This window comes from Taudactylus pleione, unplaced genomic scaffold (genome assembly GCF_031769625.1).
Source record: "Taudactylus pleione unplaced genomic scaffold, aTauple2 ptg000897l, whole genome shotgun sequence".
Taxonomy (NCBI): domain Eukaryota; kingdom Metazoa; phylum Chordata; class Amphibia; order Anura; family Myobatrachidae; genus Taudactylus; species Taudactylus pleione.
In genome coordinates this window covers 2,541,831-2,566,422 of record NW_028285298.1, presented here as the reverse complement: position 1 = coordinate 2,566,422, position 24,592 = coordinate 2,541,831, and the positions used below count along the sequence as shown (strand labels likewise).

The 24,592-nt window shown below is 44.6% G+C and overlaps 1 protein-coding gene across 1 annotated transcript in view; it reads left to right on the top strand.

Moving 5' to 3' along the window:
* Positions 1–715: 715 nt before the first annotated feature.
* Positions 716–24,592, top strand: part of LOC148474075 (ficolin-1-A-like) — a 62,741-nt gene continuing 38,864 nt past the window's right edge. Inside the window, exon 1 of the mRNA XM_088459192.1 lies at positions 716–771. The gene's annotated coding sequence lies outside the window, so the exon portion shown is untranslated. The remainder of the gene's footprint in view (positions 772–24,592) is intronic.

Below are 24,592 nucleotides of genomic sequence, written 5' to 3'. Positions count from 1 at the left end.
AAGTGAAAATATTAAAAAAATAGGAGAGTATTCCTTAAACTACGTGTTTTTATTATAAAAACCATTTAATTTCGAAGTCACTATTAAGACCTTGGAGGACTAGAGTTTTCAATTTATAATACCAGCGCATTTCAGATTTTGCTAATCTTGTCTCTGTATTCTTTTCTTTCCAGAGACAAGATTAGCAAAATCTGAAATGCGCTGGATTTATAAATTGAAAACTCTAGTCCCCCAAGGTCTTAATAGTGACTTTGAAAAAAACATGTCTTTTAAGGAATACTCTCCTATTTTTTAATATTTTTACTATTTTACTTTTTTTTAAATATTTTAAGAATCTATTATTATATTAATGATAAGGTAATTGTGATATCTCTCTTTTAAAGAATGTTCTAATATTCATATATGATATTTATTCTATTTATATTTATGAGCTCTCATATATATTTTTTCTATATTTTTTGTGTTTTATGGTTCGATGGACTCTGATATATGTTTTAATTGAAATGAGGAAGAAAGGACATTTTCTGAACACTATATATACACCTCCGTTTTATTATAAGAATATTACTTCCTGGTCTGTGGAATGCAAGAAGAACATACTTAGCATTGAACTTCCTGGTTGTGGAACGCAAGAATAACACACTCGGCGGTGAACTTCCGGTTTGCGTTCCACTACAGTATGTGGAACGCATGACATCATATCCGGTGACGGACTTCCGGTTTCGGGAATTAACGGAGATTCAGATGCACGCGTCTTGCGGCAGTTTGGAGGTAATTGCAGGGGGTATAAAGAGTGAAAGAAAGTATTGTTTTATGATCTTATTTGACTCAAGCGCCACTGTGTGACACAACTTGTGTGTTTATGTATTATTGTAAAGTTTGGTGAAGGCTTTGGTGGTGTTACATGGGCAGCTTTTGATTAATTTCTTTGCGCACTTGGGATCAATTTTTATAAAGTTTGTCTTTATACCCATATTCAGGCCTCCCATGGAGCAGAGTCCTCCTCAGCTATTGTGTCTTTAGATGCAGCTAGAGCTTTTGACTCTGCGGAGTGGCCTTTTTTGTGGGAGGTCATGAAAAGTTTTGTAATAGGTCCGATGTTCATAAAATGGGTGAAATTACTGTATTATGCTCCTCAGGCCAGAATATCAATTAATGGATATATCTCTCTTTTTGCCCTGGCCAGAGGCACGATACAAGGATGCCCTTTGTCTCCAGCCTTATTCGCACTTGCTATAGAACCTCTGACATGTCTGTTATGCGCCTATCCAGGCATTAGTGGACTTTGGCTTGGGGGTAGAGAAGATTAGGTGGCTTTATATGCTGATGACCTGTTGCTTTTTTGTCTAATTATTCTACATCTATGCCGGTTGTCCTTCAGCTGATGTCCACATTTGCTATGTTTTCTGGCCTGACCACAAACTGGGAGAAATCACATATCCCTCCACTTTGAGGGTCCTGCACAGATAGCCCTTTAATAACTCTGCCACTTTGTTGGATGGATAAATTTAAGTATTTCGGAGTTTGGATTGGCAACTCCTCATCGGATTATATTGCCCTAACTGTCCAACCACAGTTGACATACCTTAAGGCTAAAGCCCGATCTTGGAGTAAATTACCACTTACATTAACTGGTAGAGTCAACCTGGTTAAGATGGTGATCCAGCCTAAGCTTCTATATATTTTCCTACAGTCCCCTATTTATCTTCCAATATCATGTTTTCACAAGGTGGAGGGTTTGGTTTCTTCTCTGGTCTGGGTGGATAAACGAGCTCGAATTAGTTACAATACCCTTACTAGAGCCAAATCTGATGGAGGTCTGGCATTGCCGCATTTTCAGTTTTACTACTATGCAGCTCAACTATCATACTTGAGGCTTTGGCTGCAAGATACCTCAGTAAATGCCCTTCACACTTTGCTGGTAGCTCAGACAACACCGAGACATACACCCTTGCAGGCACTATTGGCCAATAAGGAATATAGACTGGGCCCCCAGCTACTTTTACAAGCTGTTAAAATATGGGTGCTGGTTAATAAACTCCTGGGTTTCACAGATATTGACCCTGATACTCCCTTATGGAATGCTAAAGCATTGGCAGAACTATCATCCTTAGAGGCAGAAGCAGTATGGGGTACCAGAGGAATAACTGTGTTGAGACAGATCTATTGCGATAATATTCTAAAATCATTTACCCAATTACATAGTGAATTCAATCTTCCCCATACACTATTCTTCAGATATTTACAGTTCAGACACGCTTTAAATGCACAATTTGCAGGTGCACCTCTGATGTTACAGGATTCTGTGCTCAAGTTTTTCCTATTGTCCTTAATTGCTCGTAGAGCTCTCTCATGCCTTTACACCTTTATTATGAATGCTCACCATTCATCTAACCTTCCAAGTCTTAAACAAAAGTGGGAAGTGGAAGTAGGCCCAATGTGTGATGAATACTGGTCTCTGGGCCTAATTCAGACTCGCGAGCGAGCGCTGAGCCGTCGCTATGGGTCTCGCACCAAAGGGGGCGTGCTGTCAATGGTGAGTGACAGCACGCCCCCTTTGGTGGGCGTGCCAGGGGCGTTGCTGCCCAGACAGAGGCGTTCCCATGGGAACGCCTACCATCTGGGGCCGGCCCCACTGACATCACAAGTGATGTCAGTGGGAGTGCTTTTGGCTCTGATAGAGCCTAAAGCACTCCAGGGCTTGCGGCCACGAGACCCTACCGCAAGGGTCTCATCGCAAGCCTGATGGTTGCGATGGTCTTGACCATCGCAACCATCTTTTTGACCACTCGCATAAGCTGTGGGTGGCCAGGAGGCCGCTCCAATATTAGGAAGGACGGCCCTGATTCAGAGCGAGCACTCTGTCAGAGCGTCCGGCTCTGAATCAGGGCCCCTGGCCCTTGGTAGTCATCGAGAATCCACGGCAGCTATTAAATTCCATCAAATTCAATTATTTATACTACACAGGACTTACCTCACCCCTGTACGTCTCCTTCAATTTGGGGGGCATGCTGATGATATGTGTCCTAAATGTGGGTATTCCCAAGGGACCTTTTGGCATCCAACATACATCTCTTCACTCATCTCAAAATATCTCCCAACCCGACCTCTCCGCTCAGCACAAGATCTGCGACTCTCATCCCCATGTATTACTTTCTCCCATTCACGGTTACAGGACTTTCTTCGGGCTACACCCACTCTATGGAATGCCTTACCATGCACAATAAGACTTTACCTCTAGTCTTCAATCCTTCAAGCGTTCCCTGAAAACTCACCTCTTCAGACAAGCTTGTCAGATTCCAGAACCGACCACATAACCTTCATAGCTTCCATGTCTTATTAAATCTCCTCTCACATTCCACACATAACCTCACACATTGTCTTTCTTTCACATACTCCTGACATTTGGCCGACATTCCTGTGTGACTGGATCATGCAGCCCACCAAGAAACTCTGCAATCTGGCTGGACCAAATTGCAATATATAGCATCTATCCTTGTGTATCAATGCCTATTTCCCTTTAGATTGTAAGCTTGCGAGCAGGGCCTTCCTACCTATATATCTGTCTGTTATTAACCTGTATTGTTCTATAAATGTTTTCAATTGTAAAGCGCAACGCAATATGCTGCGCTATATAAGAAACTGTTAATAAATAAATCTCCTTTGGTCCTGTCCAAAGGTGCACAGTTTCTAGGGCCTAGTAATTGGAGTGATTGCATCATCAAATATACCCCAATCAGCTGTGACTCCGGCAGTTTGTACTCTTGGTACTTTGGCCGAATATGTTTTTGATAGGTACACTAGACAATACATTCTTAATTTATGTACCATGGCCAAAGTTTGTATAGCGAGAGCGTGGATGGCTACTACGGGTACTGAGTTTCAAATGTGGGTTGCTCTAGTTAATACCACAATATTTCATGAGCAGTATTTATATTCTACTCGTAAAGCTGAATCCAAGTTTGACCAAATTTGGCAGAGATGGTTACAATCTACATATGAAAAATACAGGGAAGAGGGGAAAGTGGAAAAGGATTCTGCACCAGAGAAAAATAAGTGAATTGAAAATATATAAATGTAACAGTGAGAAAGCCAACCATAGTATATGTAATTAGGAGTATTTATTTATTACCAGTTATTTATATAGTGCACACATATTCCGCAGCGCTGTACAGAGAATATTTGTCCATTCACATCAGTCCCTGCCCCAGTGGAGCTTACAATCTATGTACCCTATCACATGCACACACACATACGCCCTAGGGTTAATTTTGTAGGGAGCCAATTAACCTACCAGTATATTTTTGGAATGTGGGAGGAAACCGGAGCACCCGGAGGAAACCCACGCAAGCACAGGGAGAATATACAAACTCCACACAGTTAGAGCCGTGGTGGGAACCAAACCCACGACCTCAGTGCTGTGAGGCAGTAATGCTAAACATTACACCATCTGTGCTGCCCCGGTAATTCCTCCCTTCTTAATAAGATATTGTTGGCGGTGTACCCTATAGTCATAAAGTTTCAGATAGAAACAAAAAATCATGCACAGGCAGACCAAGTAGACTATGTTGTGGGGCACTACAACATAGTCTACTTGGCCTGCCTGTGCAGGATTTTTTGGTTACAATCTACATATGCTAAGTTGCCACCGGATCAGCATACTTTACCTAGACTCTAAATTGTATGTTATGTTTATTGATTGGGAGCCAGATTATGGTTGGATCTTGCTTGATGCTGCGTATATATGATTATCTATTGCATATTGGGAATGGAGGTTTCTATATTATGTGCCCTAGCATTTAAGTGCTAATGTTCTAGAGTAATATATATTGTATATTCTATGATGATTTTATGATGATTTTGATACTATTCTGCACTGAGCCTATTATTCTTTTTTTCATATGTTTATATTATATTAGGGGTGAGCGGGTTCGGATTTCTGAAATCCGAACCCCCACGAGCCCCCCCGATCCGAGGCGGGTCCGAGTCAGGCTCAAGTTTTCCCGCCTGACTCGGATCCGAAATCGAGGCAACATGTCATCATACCGCTTCCGGATCTCGCGGGTTTTGTACACTATAAAAGGTCCCTGCGTCGGCGCCATTTCTCACTCTGGCTGCGGACAGTGAAGAGGGAGGGTGGGAGTTAGGGCTGGCTGGGCTGTGTTGTGTTGTGTTGTGCTGTGCTGCTGTTGTCCATAGGGGCTGTGTCCACTCCTCCAAAGTCAATAGGGGCTGGCTGGGCTGTGTTGTGCTGCTGTTGTCCATAGGGGCTGGCTGGGCTGTGTTGTGCTGCTGTTGTCCATAGGGGCTGGCTGGGCTGTGTTGTGCAGTCAGTTGTCCATAGGTGCTGTGTCCACTCCAAAGTCTATAGGGGCTGGGCTGTGTTGTGCAGTGTCCCATAAAGGCTGTAGTCCTAAAAGGGTGCTGTAGTGTTGTCCAGGGGGTGATCTGCCCATCAGGGGTACTAACCCCAAGTGCAAAAATAACAATTATTATTATTGTTTGTGAATTGTGTGCACTGTAGCCGCACGTGCATCAACAAAGTAGCAGTGCCAAGCATGCGTCTGTGTCATAAATCTGTTAAAGGGTAGTGTAACCCCCATAGTGCACTCCAAAAAAAAAAAATATTATTTTCTGTGTTTGTGAAATGTGTGCGCAGTAGCCACACGTGCATCAACAAAGTAGCAGCGCCAAGTGTGCGTCTGTGTCATAAATCAAGGGCCGGCTGGCTTGTCTGTTAAAGGGTGGTGTAACCCCCATAGTACACTCCAACAAAAATAAATTCTTCTTTTCTGTGTTTTTTTGAATTGTGTGCACAGTAGCCACACGTGCATAAACAAAGTAACAGCGCCAAGCGTGCGTCTGTGTGTCATGAATCTGTTAAAGGGTGGTGTAACCCCCAATGTGCACTCCAAAAAAAAAAAAAAATTATTTTCTGTGTTTTTTTTAATTGTGTGTGCAGTAGCCACAGGTGCATCAACAAAGTAGCAGCACCAAGCATGCGTCTGGGTCATAAATCTGTTAAAGGGTGGTGTAACCCCCATAGTACACTCCAACAAAAATAAATTCTTCTTTTCTGTGTTTTTTTTAATTATGTGCGCAGTAGCCACACGTGCATCCACAAAGTAGCAGCGCCAAGCGTGCATCTGTGTGTCATAAATCTGTTAAAGAGTGGTGTAACCCCCAAAGTGCACTCCAAAAAAAAATAAAAAATCTTCTATTCTGTGTTTTTTTGAATTGTGTGCGCAGTAGCCACACATGCTTCAACAAAGTAGCAGCACCTAGCATGCAACTGTGTTAAAGGGTGATGTAACCCCCACAGTGCACTTCAAAAAAAATAAAAAATAAATAAAATTTCTGTGTTTGTGTGCGCCTTAGCCGCACGTATTATCAATATAACATATATGGAGGACAAAAATTTGTCCGATAAAAATAAAATAGGGAAAGGTCAAGAACCACTTCCTCCTAGTGCTGAAGCTGCTGCCACTAGTCATGAAATAGATGATAAAATGCCATCAACGTCGTCTGCCAAGGCCGATGCCCAATGTCATAGTAGAGGGCATATAAAATCCCAAATAACAAAGTTCAGGAAAATGACCTTAAAAAAATCATTAAAATCATCTGAGGAGAAACGTAAACTTGCCAAGATGCCATTTACGACACGGAGTGGCAAGGAACGGCTGAGGTCTTTCCCTATGTTCATGACTAGTGGTTCAGCTTCACATGATGATGGAAGCCCTCCTCCAGCTACAAAAATCGAACAAGTTAAGCTGGCAAAAGCACAGCAAAGAACTGTGCGTTCTAAGAAGATATCACAAATCCCCAAGGAGAGTCCAAGTGTGGTGGCGGTTGCGATGCCTGACCTTCCCAACACTGGACGGGAAGAGGTGGCTCTTTCCACCATTTGCATGCCCTCTGCAAGTGCTGGAAGGAGTACCCACAGTCCAGTTGCTGATATTTAAATTGAAGATGTCACTGTTGAAGTACAACAGGATGAGGATATTGGTGTAGCTGGCGCTGAGGAGGAAGTTGACGAGGAGGATTCTGATGGTGATGTGGTTTGTTTAAATCAGGCACCAGGGGAGACAGTTGTCCGTGGGATGAAAAAGCCCATCACGGTCATGCCTGGGCAGAATACCAAACATTCCACCTCTTTGGTATGGCAATATTTCTATCCAAATCCGGACAACAACTGTCTTGCCATATGTACCATTTGTAAAGGTGAAATAAGTAGGGATAGGGACATTAACCACCTGGGAACATCCTCCCTTACACGTCACCTGCAGCGCGTTCATAAAAAGTTACTGTCAAGTTCAGAAACTTTGACTAAGACCATAAGCAGTCCAGGGACACCTAAATCCCTTTGTCCTGTTGTATCATAGCGCCTGCAAACCACACCGTCAACTCCCTCCTCGTCAATTTCCTCCTTAGTCAGGATCGGAAGTAGTCCTGCAGGCCATGTCACTGGCATGACTGACTCTCCTATCCGGGATTCCTCCAGAGGATCCTGCATTGCTACGCCTACTGCTGCCACTGCTGCTGTTGCTGCTAGGAGTCGTTCATCATCCCAGAGAGGAAGTAGGAACACCACTACTTTTACTAAACAATTGACCCTCAAACAGTCCTTAGTGAGGAGGATGAAGTACGACAGCAATCATCCTGAAGCAAAGCGGATAACTGAGGCCTTGACTGCTATGTTGGTGTTAGACGTGTGTCCGGTATCCGCCATTAGTGCAGTGGGATTTATACAATTGATGGAGGTAGTGTGTCCCCGGTACCAAATCCCACCTAGATTCCACTTCATTAGGCAGGTGATACCGAGAATGTACAGAGACGTCAGAAAAAGTGTCCTCAGTGTCCTAAAAAATGCGGTTGTACCCAATGTCCACTTAACCACGGACATGTGGACAAGTGGAACAGGGCAGACTAAGGACTATATGACTGTGACAGCCCTCTGGGTAGATGTATGGCCTTATGCAGCAACAACAGCAGTGTCACCAGTAGCAGCATCTCAGAAATGCCAACTCGTTCCAAGGCAGGCTACGCGGTGTATCACCGGTTTCAGTAAGAGGCACACCGCCGACAACCTCTTAGATAAACTGGGGAAAATCATCGCCCAGTGGCTTACCCCACTTAGACTCTCCTGGGGATTTGTGATATCTGACAACACCACCAATATTGTGCGGGCATTACATCTGGGCAAATTCCAGCATGTCCCATGTTTTGCTCACACAATAAACTTGGTGGTGCAGAATTTTCTGAAACACAACAAGGACGTGCAGGAGACGTTTTGGGTGGCCCAAAAAATGTCTGCCCACTTTCGCCATTCAGCGACTGCGTGCTGAACACTGGAGCATGAGCAAACACACTTGAACCTGCCCCGCCATCACCTGAAGCAAGAGGTTGTGACGCGGTGGAACTCAACCCTCTATATGCTTCAGAGGATGGGGGAGCAGCAAAAGGCCATTCAAGCCTATACATCCACCTATGACATAGGCAAAGGAGGGGGTATGCACCTGACTCAAGTGCAGTGGAGAATTATTTCTGTGTTGTGCAAGGTTCTCCAGCCCTTCGAACTTGCCACACGTAAAGTCAGTTCAGACACTGCCAGCTTGAGTCAGGTCATTCCCCTCATCAGGCTTTTGCAGAAGCAGCTGGAGAAAGTGAAGGAGGAGCTAAGAGGGAGCGATTCCGCTCGGCATGTGGGACTTGTGGATGAAGCCCATCATTCGCTTTGCCAGGATTCGAGGGTGGTCAGTCTGTTGAAATCAGACCACTACATTTTGGCCACCGTGCTCGATCCTAGGTTTAAAGCCTATGTGGTGTCTCTCTTTCCGGCCGACACAAGCCTGCAGAGGTGCAAAGACCTGCTGGTGAAAACACTGTCAGCTGACGCGTAACGTGACACGTCAACAGCTCCTTCTTCATTTTCTCCAGCAACTGGGGCTGCCAGGAAACAACTTAGGTATCCTAAGCAACCCGTTGGCAGTGATGCAGGGCAGGCAGGGCCAAGTTTGGACATCTCGTCTGGACTGAAGGACCTGGCAACAATTTCTGACAAGTCTACTGTCACTGCATATGATACTGTCACCATTGACAGAATGGTGGAGGATTACATCGGTGACAGCATCCAAGTAGGCATGTCAGACAGTCCGTACCTGTACTGGCAGGAAAAAGAGGCAATTTGGAGGCCCCTGTACAAACTACCTAAGTTGCCTCCCCTCCAGTATGTACTCCGAATGAGTGTTTAGTGCAGCCGGGAACCTTGTCAGCGAAAGGTGTAGGAGGTTGCTTCCACAAAATGTGGAGAAGATGATGTTCATCAAAATGAATTATCAATTCTTCCAGGGAGACCAGCCTCCAGAACGTACAGAGTGACCTGTGGTGGTGGATTCCAGCGGGGACGAATTAATACTCTGTGAGGATGAGGATGTACACAACACTGAAGAGGGTGAGGAATCGGTGGATGAGGAGGATGAGGACGACATCTTGCCTCCGTAGAGCCAGTTTGTGCAGGGACAGATTAATTGGCAACTTGTTTTGTGTGGGCCCAAACGAACCAATCATTTCAGCCACAGTCGTGCGGCAGACTCTGGCGCTGAAATGATTGGTTTGTAAAAGTGTGCATGTCCTGTTTATACAACATAAGGGTGGGTCGAAGGGCCCAAGGACAATTCCATCTTGCACCTCTTTTTTTCTTTGCATTATGTACTGTTTGGGGCCTAGTTTTTCAAACTGCTTTCCTGTCTGCCACTGCAGTGTCACTCCTAGATGGACCACGTGTTTGTGCCGCCCATTTGTGTCGCTTAGCATAGTTATCCAGCTACCTCGGTGCAACCTTTTGGACTAAAAACAATATTGTGAAGTGTGAGGTGTTCAGAATAGACTGGAATTGAGTGGCAACTAATGCTATTGAGGTTAATAATAGCATAGGAGCAGAAAACCCACAAATTCTGTGATTTTAGCTGTTTTTATGATTTTTTTCAAAAAAATACAGATCCAAAACACAAAAAAACCCAGAACCCAAAACACGGAAGGGTGGTTTTGGCAAAACCAATCCAGATCCAAAACACAAAGAAAGATCCAGATCCAAAACCAAAACACAAAACACGAAAAGTGGCCGGTGCACACCCCTAATTTATATAATATCTTTATATATGCTGTAGGTTTTTTTTTCTCTTTATGCTCTGCAGATTGCGAATGTGATATTTATAAATTCGTGATGGATATGTTTTACGCTTTTGATGTGTGATAATTATTGTTTTTTTGTTTGTTTAATTGGAAAATATTTTCAATAATGAATACTCAATTTAAAAGAATTTATAAGTCTCCGAGTGCCGCCTTCATTCATGCAAGTATATATATATATATATATATATATATATATATATATTGTGACACAGTTAGGTTAGGGGGTCCCTCTCCTGGGTAGAGGACTCCTTCCTTAGACACACACACAGCAGCAGGGAAGCAGCACACCAGTCTGGATGCAAGTACAAGCTGGTCGGCGCCAGTCTTTATTGTACAATGACAGAAATATAAAGAAAACATAAATATAAATCCTAGCCCTGTCGGAGCACTAACTTCACGGGTAGTTCCCTCACTACCAGAACCTGGCAGGGCCTAATGCCCTCGCCAGCAACAAAAGCACAGCACAACACTTACAGTTCGGTTTTCAAGTGTCTCTGAGCAAACTCCCTGTCTGCTCTCCCAGGTGAGACCATCAGCCCTAAACACACTAGGCTTATATTGGCCACTCTCAGGTGGAAAACTAACAAGCCTGTTACCAGGCTGCGAGAACCAAAACCTGGAGTGGCCGTGGGTGGAGCCCTCCCTCTCCTCTCACCCACAACCCCCAGGTCCCAAACCGGCTTTTCAAAAAGCCGAAACTCAAGCCTGCTGCACTGCAGACTTTCTCCTGGGGGTTTAAAACACAAAAGACAGGAATCTGGGACAAATGTACCTGCCACAGACCACTTTACCAGTGATCCTATCACATATCCCCCCCCTTTGTTTCGACCTGTGGGGCGGAACAACTGAAGCCCCCAAACAATGAACGCGTGACAACGCGTCAGCATTGGCCAACTGGCTTCCTGGCCTGTGTTCCACTGAAAATGTAAAAGTTTGTAACGCCAAGAACTATCTTGTAATTCTCGCATTACTGTCCTTATTTTCAGACATCCACTTCAGAGGGGCATGGTCAGTGATCAATTTGAACTTTCTTCTGACCAAATAGTACCTGAGAGCCTCTAACGCCCACTTTATGGCCAATGCCTCCTTCTCCACTGTGGCATAGTTTCTCTCATGTACATTCAACTTTCTGCTAAGATAGAAAATAGGGTGTTCCTCACCCTCCTTGTTCTGGGACAGGACCGCTCCTATACCTACTTCTGATGCATCGGTTTGTACTATGAATTCCCTTTCAAAATTAGGAGTCATCAGGACTGGTTTCAACTCCTGAAAAGCTTTCTCTGCCTCAGGACTCCATTCTACCATGACTTTTTGTTTGCCTTTGGTCAGGTCAGTCAGTGGGACTGCCATGGTGGCAAAGTTGGGTATAAACCTCCTGTAGTACCCCGTAATTCCCAAGAAGGCTCTCACCTGCTTCTTATTCAAAGGCTGTGGCCAGTTTTGTATGGCATCAACTTTATTGAGCTGAGGCTTTATCAGGCCTCTGCCAATGGTGTATCCCAGATATTTTACTTCCTCCATGCCTAGACAACACTTTTTTGGGTTGGCTGTCAAACCTGCCTTATAGATGGAGTCCAACACTGCTTGTACCCTGGGTAAGTGAGACTGCCAATCAGGACTATGAACGACCACGTCATCCAGATAAGCAGCCGCATACTGTCTATGGGGCCTTAGAATCCTGTCCATCATTCTTTGGAAGGTAGCAGGTGCCCCATGTAGCCCGAAGGGCAACATCTTGTACTGAAACAAGCCCTCTGGCGCTGAAAAAGCTGTCTTTTGTATGGGCTCTCGGTTAACGGTACTTGCCAATACCCTTTGGTTAGGTCAAGAGTGGTTAAATACCTTGCCGTCCCTAGTCTCTCAATCAGTTCATCCACTCTTGGCATCGGGTAGGCATCGAATTTTGAAACACTGTTCAACTTTCGGAAGTCATTGCAGAAACGCACACTCCCGTAGGGTTTTGGAATCAACACAATGGGACTTGACCATTCACTATGTGATTCTTCAATAACCCCTAACTCTAGCATATTTTTAATTTCTTTCGACACCGATTCTCTTTGTGCTTCTGGTAACCTATAGGGCTTTAGATTAACTTTAACCCCTGGGTCAGTGATGATGTCATGTTTAATGACCAAGGTTTTCCCAGGTACGTCAGAGAACAGCACCCTATTTCTAATCAGAAACTCCTTGACCTCTTGTTGTTGAATTGCCGACAGGGTTTTTGCCACTGTCACTTCGGGAACTAAGGGCCCTGGACTTACTGGAGGGTCTCGGACGGCCGACAGTACCGTTCTATCTTTCCAGGGCTTTAACAGATTTATATGGTATATCTGTTCCGGCTTTCTTTTCCCCGGCTGGTAAACTTTGTAATTGACCTGCCCCACTCTTTCTAAGATTTCAAAGGGACCTTGCCATTTAGCCAAAAGTTTATTTTCCACAGTGGGAACCAATACTAACACTCTGTCCCCAGGAGCAAAGCTGCGTAACCGAGCATTGCGGTTGTATACCCTCTGCTGTGCCTGTTGAGCCTGTTCCAGGTGCTCTCTCACTATCGGCACTACCGCAGCAATTCTCTCCTGCATTTGAGAAACATACTCAATCACCGTTTTGTAAGGACTAGACTGCCCCTCCCATGTCTCTTTAGCAATGTCTAGTAACCCCCTTGGGTGTCTCCCATACAACAAGTCGAAGGGTGAAAACCCGGTGGAGGACTGGGGAACTTCTCTTATGGCCAACAATAAATACGGCAATAAGTAGTCCCAATCCCTACCATCCTTGTCAACCACTTTCCTAAGCATGTGTTTTAACGTCTTGTTAAACCTCTCGACCAGCCCATCGGTTTGGGGGCGATAAACCGAAGTTCTTAACTGTTCGATTTTGAACAGGCAGCATAACTCTTTCATGACTTTGGACATAAACGGTGTACCCTGGTCAGTTAGTATCTCCTTAGGTATACCCAGCCTGCTAAAGACATGAACTAGCTCTTTGGCAATGGTCTTGGTTGACGTATTGCGCAACGGGATCGCTTCCGGGTACCTGGTAGCGTAATCCATTATGACCAGAATATACTGGTGTCCCCTGGCAGACTTCATTAAGGGTCAAACCAAATCCATCGCTATTCTTTCAAACGGCACCTCTATGATAGGCAATGGAACTAGTGGACCCTTAAAATGTGGCCTGGGAGCATGATACTGACACTCAGGGCAGGATGCGCAAAAGTCAGATACCTCTTTATGAAGCCCGGGCCAGAAAAACCTCTGCATTATTCGCTCAGTGGTTTTCTCTACCCCTAGATGGCCTGCCGTTATATGACCATGGGCCAGATCCAACACTGTTCTTCTGTAGGCTTTGGGAACTATTAGTTGTTCCACAACATCTTCCCCCTTCTTAGTCACCTGATATAACAAATCCTGACACATTGCCATGTGGGGATAGGACAAAGGACTATCAGGGTCTACGGGTTTACCATCAACTACTTTTACATTCTCCCTGGCTTTTACCAAAGTAGGGTCATTCAACTGCTCCACGGCAAAGACCTCTCTTCTGACCTCTAAATCAGGCAGACGATCACCTGGCCCAACAACACTTCCCACCTCAATGGGAGGCACATCAGTTGGCGGGCCACCGTCACGTTACGCATTCTCTAGTTCGCCAACCATAGTAGAAAAAGGGAATAACTCTGACTCAGAAGAAACTCCCTCCTCCACTACATCGACAACCTTCTCAAATGGATCGGGGTTGTTCACCTCTGGAACAAAACGGCTTTCCCACAACTTACAGAAGTGAGCAAAGTCTCTCCCCAATATTGCATCGTACACCAGACCAGCCACCAAACCCACAGAAACTATAGCAGAGCCACATGGTGTCTCGATGTTCACCTCGGCCGTAACATAATATCGAGTATCCCCATGTATGCAGGTCACACCAACAGTTTTCCCTGTATGCCTCAAGGGGTTCACCAGCTCAGCTTTTATAAGTGTCACCAAGCTACCAGAGTCTAACAGTGCCTCTACTCGGTTGCCATCTACAGTGAGTACACACATGTGCTTATCAGTCTCAGCCTGCCGGTCAGCCGTACAGGCTATCTGTGCAAAGAAAAAACCCCTGCGGTAGACATGAGCAGTATCACATTGCGTAGGTTCAGTTGTAAGTGCACAATTAGCAGAAATATGGCCGAAGCCACCACATCGGAAACACTGAGTCATATTAATGTCTAGTCGTTTACGGGGCAAGAACCTTCCAGGCCTGTCTCCAGGTTCTACACCCTCAGTCTTAGGTACATTCCACCGCCCAGCACCCTTCTCCCCTGGAACAATCTTACCAGTGTCTCTGGGAGTTCGCCGGTGCGCCATCGGGGCTCGGTGGGGCATACTCATCAGCTCCTCAGCCGCCACGTACCTCTCCACCAGCTCGACCAACTGGTCCGCGGACTTAGGGTCTGCATGGCTCACCCACTTGCGCAGAGTCACAGGTAATGATCGCAGGTACCGGTCCATCACGACCCTTTCCACGATCTGTGGTCCCATCAGCGTCTCGGGCTGTAGCCATTTTGAGGACAGATGGACGAGGTCATGCATCTGTGAACGTGGAGGCTTGTCCTTATGGAACTCCCAGCGGTGGACCCGTTGGGCACGAACAAAGGTGGTGACTCCCAAGCGAGTTAGGATCTCCTGTTTTAGTTTTTTATAGTCCTTGGCATCAGCCAGGCATAAGTCGAAATAGGCCTTTTGTGGCTCCCCAGACAAAAAAGGTGCCACCAGACTTGCCCACTGCTCCTTGGGCCAACTCTCCCTTTCGGCCGTTCTTTCAAATGCGGTGAGATAGGCCTCCACATCATCGCCCGAAGTCATCTTTTGGAGGAAGTGACTGGCTCGTACGGAGTGAGTGGTGGTGGGAGGACCCGTATTAACATCTCTGGGCCGGGCGACCAGGTGCTGTACCACCTCTTTTATGGCCTGACTGTTTTCTGCTAAGGCCTGGCTGTTTTCCGCTAAGGCCTGGCGGGTTTCCTCAATGGCGACCTGTTGTTGCCTCTGGGCTGTCTCCAAGGCCAACAGTTGCACCCTGGTGGATTCCTGCTGAGCCCAGGTAGATTCCTGCTGAAGTTTGTTCGTCTCCTGCTGAGCTCTGGTAGATTCCTGCTGAGCTGCTGTAGCTTGGAGCAAGGCCTTAATAATGTCCTCCATTTTGTCCTGGGGTGTAGGTTGGAAGCTGAACCTTGCCTCTCTGAGAATTGCCTGACGCCTCCTTTATGGGACTCCAAGGACACAGCGTTATTTCCACACTCACAAATTGGGTGTCTGTCCCTTTAATTTTTAAACGGAAAGTTTTCCTCTTGCTGCAACTTCAGTGTGTGTGGGTGCCCGCATTCTCCACCATATTGTGACACAGTTAGGTTAGGGGGTCCCTCTCCTGGGTAGAGGACTCCTTCCTTACACACACACACAGCAGCAGGGAAGCAGCACACCAGTCTGGATGCAAGTACAAGCTGGTCGGCGCCAGTCTTTATTGTACAATGACAGAAATATAAAGAAAACATAAATATAAATCCTAGCCCTGTCGGGGCACTAACTTCACGGGTAGTTCCCTCACTACCAGAACCTGGCAGGGCCTAATGCCCTCACCAGCAACAAAAGCACAGCACAACACTTACAGTTCGGTTTTCAAGTGTCTCTGAGCAAACTCCCTGTCTGCTCTCCCAGGTGAGACCATCAGCCCTAAACACACTAGGCTTATATTGGCCACTCTCAGGTGGAAAACTAACAAGCCTGTTACAACGCTGCGAGAACCAAAACCTGGAGTGGCCGTGGGTGGAGCCCTCCCTCTCCTCTCACCCACAACCCCCAGGTCCCAAACCGGCTTTTCAAAAAGCCGAAACTCAAGCCTGCTGCACTGCAGACTTTCTCCTGGGGGTTTAAAACACAAAAGACAGGAATCTGGGACAACTGTACCTGCCACAGACCACTTTACTAGTGATCCTATCACAATATATATAGTGATCTAGTAACACTGTAATAGCTGTGCATATATTACAGTAGGGGGTCAATTTACTAAGATGGGAGTTCTATTTAAGAAGTGATGTTGCCCTTAGCAACCAATCAGATTCTACTTCTAATTTATCTAGCACCTTCTAGAAGATAAAACCTGGAATCTGATTGGTTGCTATGGGCAATATCACTTCTTAAATAGAACTCCCATGTTAGTAAATTTACCCCTTGGTGTCACTGGAGCAAGATACCCACATCATATTATGGGCCTGATTCAGAGCCGCTCGTAAGCGGCCGCTCGTTCGTTCCGAGCGATGTTAGCCCAACTGCGCATGCATACGGATCGTTATACGCATGCGCTAACCAGTCAGTGCGGCCGAAATTCATGTGCTCGCAAAATAGTGAATGCCTGCTATTTTGAGTGACAGAAAGAGGCGTATGTGGGTGGTAACAGGGGAAGGTGCTTGAAAACGGGGAGTGGAAATCAGAACGCAGGCGTGCTTAAAGGTCAAAACGGGCGTTTTATGGGTGTGCATATTTAAAACAGCAGCGTCATTGACGACGTCACTGGGTTATTTTATAGTCAGAACTGCTCGCAAAATTGTGGTAGCAAACACCAACCCCAAGAATAGCGAGCGGTTCATACCCTTGTCGATGTACTCGATTAATCTAATAAATAGCGGACATGACGTAGGATGCGAGCGGCCAGGGGGCGTATTTCTCCAAAAAACGAACGCAAGTTTTGTTCGCTCGTTCAGACCTAGAGGCGTGAACAGACCGCAAACAGCGAACGGTTCATTTGAATAGCCACCCCTAGTTTTAGAACGAACGACCGCAAATAGCGAGTGGCTCTGAATGAGGGCCTATATACATGAGTCATAATATATATATTATAAGACGCATGTATATAATATGATGTGTGTATCTTGCTCCAGCAACATCTACTGTAATAAATGCACAGGATTGTTTGAGAAAGGGGGGCCCCAAACGTGGATCTTGCTTATGACCCCATGAGGTCTAAATCCAGCTCTGCCTGGAGGTATGTATGGCCGCCGGTCTCAATACCAACAGTGTAATCCCGGCAAGGGATTTAACATAGGTGTCAAAATACCGGCGCCTATGTTAATCCCCCCCACCACCATCCAGATCGTCGCTGATGGGATAAGTATAACACTTAGCCCGGAGATGGGGGGGGTTAGGTTTAGGGACCCTCAGGGGTACTTAGGGTTAGGCACCCACCAGGGAAAGGTTAGGTTTAGGGTGCGGGGAGGGGGGTTAGCTTTAGGCACCCCTGGGGGGAGGTTAGGGTTAGGCACTAGGGGGGAGGTTAGGGTTAGGCACCCCTAAGGAAGGGTTATGGGGGGGAGAGGGTTAGGGATAGAGATACCTCCTCCATCAACCATCTGCTGTCGGGATTTAAATCGGTGGCTGAACAGCCGCCAGCATTACAATCCCATTCCTCTCCTGGATGTGCTGGGAAAGGGAGATGATGTTTGTGGGCTGCCCGATGCTTGATAAGTGAGGGGATGTGACGGAGGAGGAATTGGCAAAGGGGGATACGCTGGTCTGAGGTGGGATGGGGAGATTGCCAGAGGACATTGGGGTGGGTTGCACAATAGTATATGACCCTACATTACTATCATAGGCGAAACTAGAGATCTGGTAATGGGTGGTCCCAGTTTTTTCACCATGTCAGATATTGGAAAAAAAACACCAGTGGCGTCCTTCCCCATAGTGTCACCCAGTGCAGGGAGGTATGTTGTGCGCGCGGCGTAGCCAAAAAGGGGGTGCGGCCTCTTGAACAGGGGGCATGGTCACTTGAGAAGGGGGAATGGCCTTGCAGCCCAAACCCCAGTGTTCTGGTATGTGGAAGTACGGGTGAGCACTGTTCAGTGCCGGCTCCCTCACACTGTCAGGAGCCGAGTGCTGCATTTAATGCTACAGTGCAGCATTGAGCTCCTGTCACCCCTAGGTGGGTTTTTGGGACCCCAGTCAGTTTGAAAGTTTTTTCTCACGTATATGGTGGTTACTCTGTTATGGGGAACCTCTGAGGAATTTGAACCTCACTGGGCAGTGTCTTCAGCTGGTATTCACTATTCATGTAGGAGATCACATTGTCTGGAAGATGCCTGTTTACGTAGAAATATAACCCATGTCCTCATCATAACCAAATATATACTGTAGTAACAGAAGCTTTTGTGCAGGAAAAATGTGAATTTCCCTGAGCAAACTTCTGTGTCTCTCCAGGCTCCCCTGTTACCCCAGACCCCCAATGTCTCCATCCCCAGGACCCTCTGTGGTTCTCCAGGCTCTCTGTGTCTTTATCTCCAGGCCCCCTTGTCTCTCTCCATCCCCAGGACCCACTGCATCTCTCCATCCTCAGGCCCACCTGTGGCTCTCAGCCTTATTCCACCAGCCCCAGTGTGCGTCTCTCTGCCCCATTCCCCCGACCCCAGTGTGGTGCTTCTTTCTGCCCCAGAGTATCTTTCATCCCCATTCCCCCGGCCCCAATGTGCTTCTTTCTGCCCCAGTGTATCTCTCATCCCCATTCCCCCGGCCCAAGTGTGTATCTCTCAGTCCCATTCCCCCTGCCCCAGTGTGCATCTCTCAGCCCCATTCCCCTGGCCCCAGTGTGCATCTCTCAGCCCCATTCCCCCGACCCCAGTTAGTGAATAGACCCCTGTGACCGGACGCCTTTCGCCTAGGCCGTCCCTGGTCACGGGTTAGCGCTTTTGGACTCCCACTCACCGTCAGTGACTGCCTGTCACTGACTCCGCCCACTGCGCCGTGGGCGTGTAACGATGCTGCCACCACCAAACTCTACCATCGGCGTTTGGAACCGCTTATTAGGTACACTCAGGCTCCTGCCTTGGAACCTGGAACCGCTTCTGCTGCGTATGCGTTTGATTAACTGCAGACACACCTCCTGTTTGGTGTCGGCTGTTCCCACCTGATCCCTCGCAATGGACCAGGTCTGCACGGTAGCTGGCAGAGTGCTTGAACTTGGAGACACGGAGCTCTTACCCAGAACAGCAGGAGAACGGAATAGCGTTTTGCGCAATTCTGTTAGTCGCAGGATTGAGGCACAATTGAAGTCAGGCAAGGTGTATATTACTCAAAGTCTTAAAAAAGACCCTCCCTTCAGATTGAAGGGGAATATCAGCATACAAGATGTTACAGGAATCATACAGCAGGTCTCCTCCACATAGGAGTTACAGGGTTGTACACATACAGGGCTCACAGTCCCTCTTTTTATGTCATTCTTACACACAACATCACAGGGGGGCAAATCCACCCTGTGCTCCTTCTAGCCAATCATTCTAGCTCAGAAAACATAAATTAACAACATATTACATTTCAAAGGAGTCTCTCAATATCCTCCTTCCTAATCCACCACACAAACTGATTTATCATACATTATACTGTCTCCTAAAATGTTGCTATAACATGGCACAGGAAATGGTAAATGACATTCATCCTTATCAGTTTGGCATTTCCAACCTTAACACATTCAGCTTTTAGAAGTGGCATCCAAAAGGATCTCCTTAAAAACAAATTGTCTTTTCAAAAAGAAGTTCTGTATGTGAAGTGTTTGGCTATATGACACCATTCACACCTTCACACAGTAACCTTCCAGCCAGAGGTCACTTGGAATGCACTTCAAAGAAAGCTACACAATGGCTCTGGCCACTATCATAGGTCAGGATGATTAACATATCACTTCCTATGTCAGGAGGTGAGAAGGTCTCATAACCATTTCACTTATAGCTACAGCCTTCTAACACAACTTATACATTCCTTATAAGTGCATTTTCTCTACAAAATATACATGTAAACCATATAGTGCATAGCCTATTAAATATACGTTGCTTCATGCACTAATGCATTGCAGCAATACATATATACTTTAATACAGTTTATTATAAACCATGTGCAGTGTGCTTTTACACTGTCCTTTTAAAAATGACTGCACAGCACGGGGGTTAACCCTTTCAGTGCTGTGGCAGCCATTAACCCCGTGTGGCCTGCCTCCGGCCACAACCCCCATAGTCTGTTACATTCTTAAAGTTCACACTTACCTGCTACTATCACAGGGGTCACAAAAGTGAAATTCTGCTAACTAAAAGAAGCCGTTCGAATCCAGACAACTATAAGAAAAGAAACAATGATGTGACAGATTGAAGAAACGAGGATATAGTAATAGAATTATTAAACATGCAAAGACACTAATATATATTCTTGTGATGCCTTACTTGTACCAAAATGTAAACACAATACAGAAGACCTAGATAGATTTATTGGAAATTTTAATAAGAACTGTAGGGAGACTGACAACATCCTGCAAAAACACTGGACTGTTCTTCAGGCAGACACGCATCTAGAATCCATTTTACCGTCAAACTCCAAAATATCTCATAATATTAAAGATTATTTGGTTCCTAGTCACTTACCATCAATTAAGACTCCTAGATATAAAAATAATGGTTCAAATGGCTGCGGCCGCTGTAAGGCATGACTATTTATGGTCCCAATGCAATGGTACTATGACAAATTTGGTCCAAGTGGACTATTACGAACATCACATTAATTGCACTACAGTAGATGTTGTGTACCACCTTAAATGGGCAGCACAGATGGTGTAATGGTTAGCATCACTGCCTCACAGCACTCAGGTCATGGGTTTAATCCCCTCTACGCCCTAACGGTTTGTGTTTGCGTTGGTTTCTTTCCTGTGCTCCGGTTTCCTCTCACACTCCAAAAATATACTGGTAGATTAATTGGCTCCCAACACAAATTAACCCTAGTGTGTATGTGTGTGCATGTGGTAGGGATATAGGGCCTGATTCAGACCCGCTTGCGAGCGCCTAGCACTCGAAGGCAGGTCGATTGTCGGGCAGTGCGCATGCACGGCATGCGCACTGTGCATGCGCGAGCCCCAGAGCGAGTGAGAACTTCACTCACTCGGGGCTCGCAGAAAAACGGGGACGCTGTCGATGTTGATCGACAGCTCGACCCGTTTTGTCGGCGGGTTGGGGGGGTGGCTGCACAAATGGAGGCGGTCCTGAAGGCATGGGCATTTAGTGAACTTCCTGCTCTATTAGATCAGGAAGTTCACTGGGGCTTGCAATGGACAAAACCTTACCACAAGGGTCTCGTCGCAAGCACGATGGTCGCGATAATCGACCCACAGCTTAGCGAGCAGCCTGGAGGCCGGTTAAAAAAAACCCAGCCCATCCTCATTCAGAGTATGCGCTCACAATTAGTGAGCGCCTCTGAATCAGGCCCATAGATTGTAAGCTCAACTGGGGCAGGGACGAATGTTAGTGGCCAAATATTCTCTGTAAGGCGCTGCGGAATATGTGAGCTATATAAATAACTGGTAATAAATTAATAATAAAATAAATAATATATAAAATAAATGCCCATGTGTGAAAAGTGTATGCGGGCAAGACCATGAGACCGTTAAAAATCTGAATACTGGAACATGTTGGCAGTAATATAAATGCCAAACACAAGAACTTTTTTATTGGATAGTCTCCAACCCAAAGGATTAATTTAGGGAAATAGCTGTTCCTCATTATTAGAAATTCACATGGGTTTTTAGTTTAAGTTCTCTAATAATCTGTTGATGTGACATATCTGTATAAACAATATGTTATTTTTTATAAACCCCACTTTAAAATGTAATGATCTTTCATATTATAATATATCATATAATCTAATCCTGATATGTGGTATTACACTATACAGGTTGAGTCTCCCATATCCAAATATTCCGAAATACGGAATATTTTTGACATGACTCAGATAATGAAACCTTTGATTTTTGATGGTTCAATGTACGCAAACTTTGTCTAAGGCACACAGTTATTAAAAATATTGTATAAATTTACCTTCAGGCTGTGTGTATAAGGTGTATATGACACATAAATGAATTTCATTTCTGTACACAAACTTTGTTTGAGCCACAAATCTATTGAAAATAATGTATAATGTTACCTGCAGGCTGTGTGGATAAGGTGTATATAACACATAAATGCATTCTGTGTGTATATTTGGCTCCTATTCCCAAGATACTTCATTATGGTATGCAATTATTCCAAATTACGGAATATTCCGTTATCCAAAATACCCCTGGTCCCAAGCATTTTGGATATGGGAAACTCAACCTGTAGTAATAGTTTGGAATTGTACTATTCACTATATGGATGGATTTTTTGCACTTTATACACACATTATTTTTCACATTATTCCTTTTATCACTACATTTAGTTCATATACAGGTTGAGTCTCCCATATCCAAATATTCCAAGACATGGATTTTTTTGGCATGACCGAGATAATGAAACCTTTGATTTTGATGGTTCAATGTACACAAACTTTGTCTAAGGCACAAATTCTTAAAAATAATGTACAGTATAAAATGACCTACAGGCTGTGTGTATAAGGTGTACTGAGGTCGTGGGTTCGATTCCCACCACGGCCCTAACCTCTGTGGAGTTTGTATATTCTCCCTGTGCTTGCGTGGGTTTCCTCCAGGTACTCCGGTTTCCTCCCACACTCCAAAAATATACTGCTAGGTTAATTGGCTCCCAACAAAAATTAACCCTAATGTGTATGTGTGTGCGGATGTGATAGGAAATATAGATTGTAAGCTCCACTGGGGCAGGGACGGATGTGAATGGCCAACTATTCTCTGTAAAGCGCTGCGGAATATGTGTGCGCTATATAAATAACTGGTAATAAATAAAATACATTTCTGTACACAAACTTTGTTTGAGCCACAAAATTATTGAATATATTGTATAAAATAACCTGCAGGCTGAGTGTATAAGGTATATATAACACATAAATGCATTCTGTGTGTATATTTGGGTTCCATTCCCAAGATATTTCATTATTAAATGCAAATATTCCAAAATATGGAATATTCCGTTATCCAAAATACCCCTGGTCACAAGCATTTTGGATATGGGAGACTCAACCTGTATTTGCAGTCTCCGGATGGCTTCTAATATCGTTGTAATTATGTTTCATTTATTATTTGCACATTCTATTTTTCCCTTATTATCTTGGCACATTTTTGGATCAAATTGTGAATTTCATACTATTGCATATTTTGCAATCACTTTATAATATCAAATTATTAGTTTTCACACTGTTTGGTTGTCATATCACCTTTTTGTATTTTATTTTTTATGTTGTCAATTGGGCATATATGACACAGTTTGTCCATCATTGTTATAACATCATTAAATACTTATCCATTAATATTTTATTTTGCCTTATTTTTAATGTTTTTGACTACAGATTAGTAGTCTAGATTTAACACAAAATTATTTAATTTAGTAGGGATGAATTTAGATATATAAACATTATATGCACATGAATGTTAAAGTGATATTAGGCCATTATGATATGCACCCATATTGAAGAAATATATTTTGTGTCTCTGATAAAGCTGTATAGGTATATGGGATACATTTAATTAATATGCATGACTATGTTAATGAAATATTTTTTGGATCCGTTACTATAACATATAATAAGTATACGTCCACACTGGTATCTGCAGTACGACAGTGTTATCATAATAAATGTATTCTGTATGTTTGATAGCTTTCAATTGCACATGGGATATAATTAATATGTATCAATATTCACCCATATTAGCTACTAAAGAATGTGCTGATTATTTTAATATATTTTGGTTACATTTACAAGGAGATCTCTTTCCCGGTTACCTCATGCAAATATTGCTGCAAACATAAGATGTCCTTAGTACCTGGATCCAGCTTACTGTGCATGTGATAGAGATAGATATGGTATGTTAAGTTGTACCAACCAAGTGACTAGTGTGTGTATCACTAATATGGAGACAACATCCGGCAACCAACGTCCACACTGCACCTTAAATAGAGGGTCCCTGTATTATTGTCTCAACTTCATCACAAGGTTCAATAACTGAAGTAGAATGTACGTATATTCCTCGATTGTCCAGGTGCAGGAATGCGAACATACTGTAGCTCCCTGGAAACCATTCCTTATGCTGAGACGAAACTCAACTATCTGCATTATCTAAATACCTAGACAATAGTTGAGTATTACTTGGGTTGTTTGTTACTTGTAATACAGTGTGTTGATTTGCATTGCACTTTCATCTGAAAGCACCCACAGTATACATTTACTGATTTACATCTGGCAATATGAGGGTGATGATTGGCCACTTTAATACATTCCCACAGTGACACATTGATGAGAGCAGCACAGATGAAGGAACACTCTGTGGCTGTCTGATATGGAGAGATAACCAATATTATGTGGGGGAGTTGACTATTCTGATATTAGCTAGCCCTTCTGTGTAACCCGTTTGTCTACCCCTCCCCTTTAAAATGTAAGCTCTCACGAGCAGG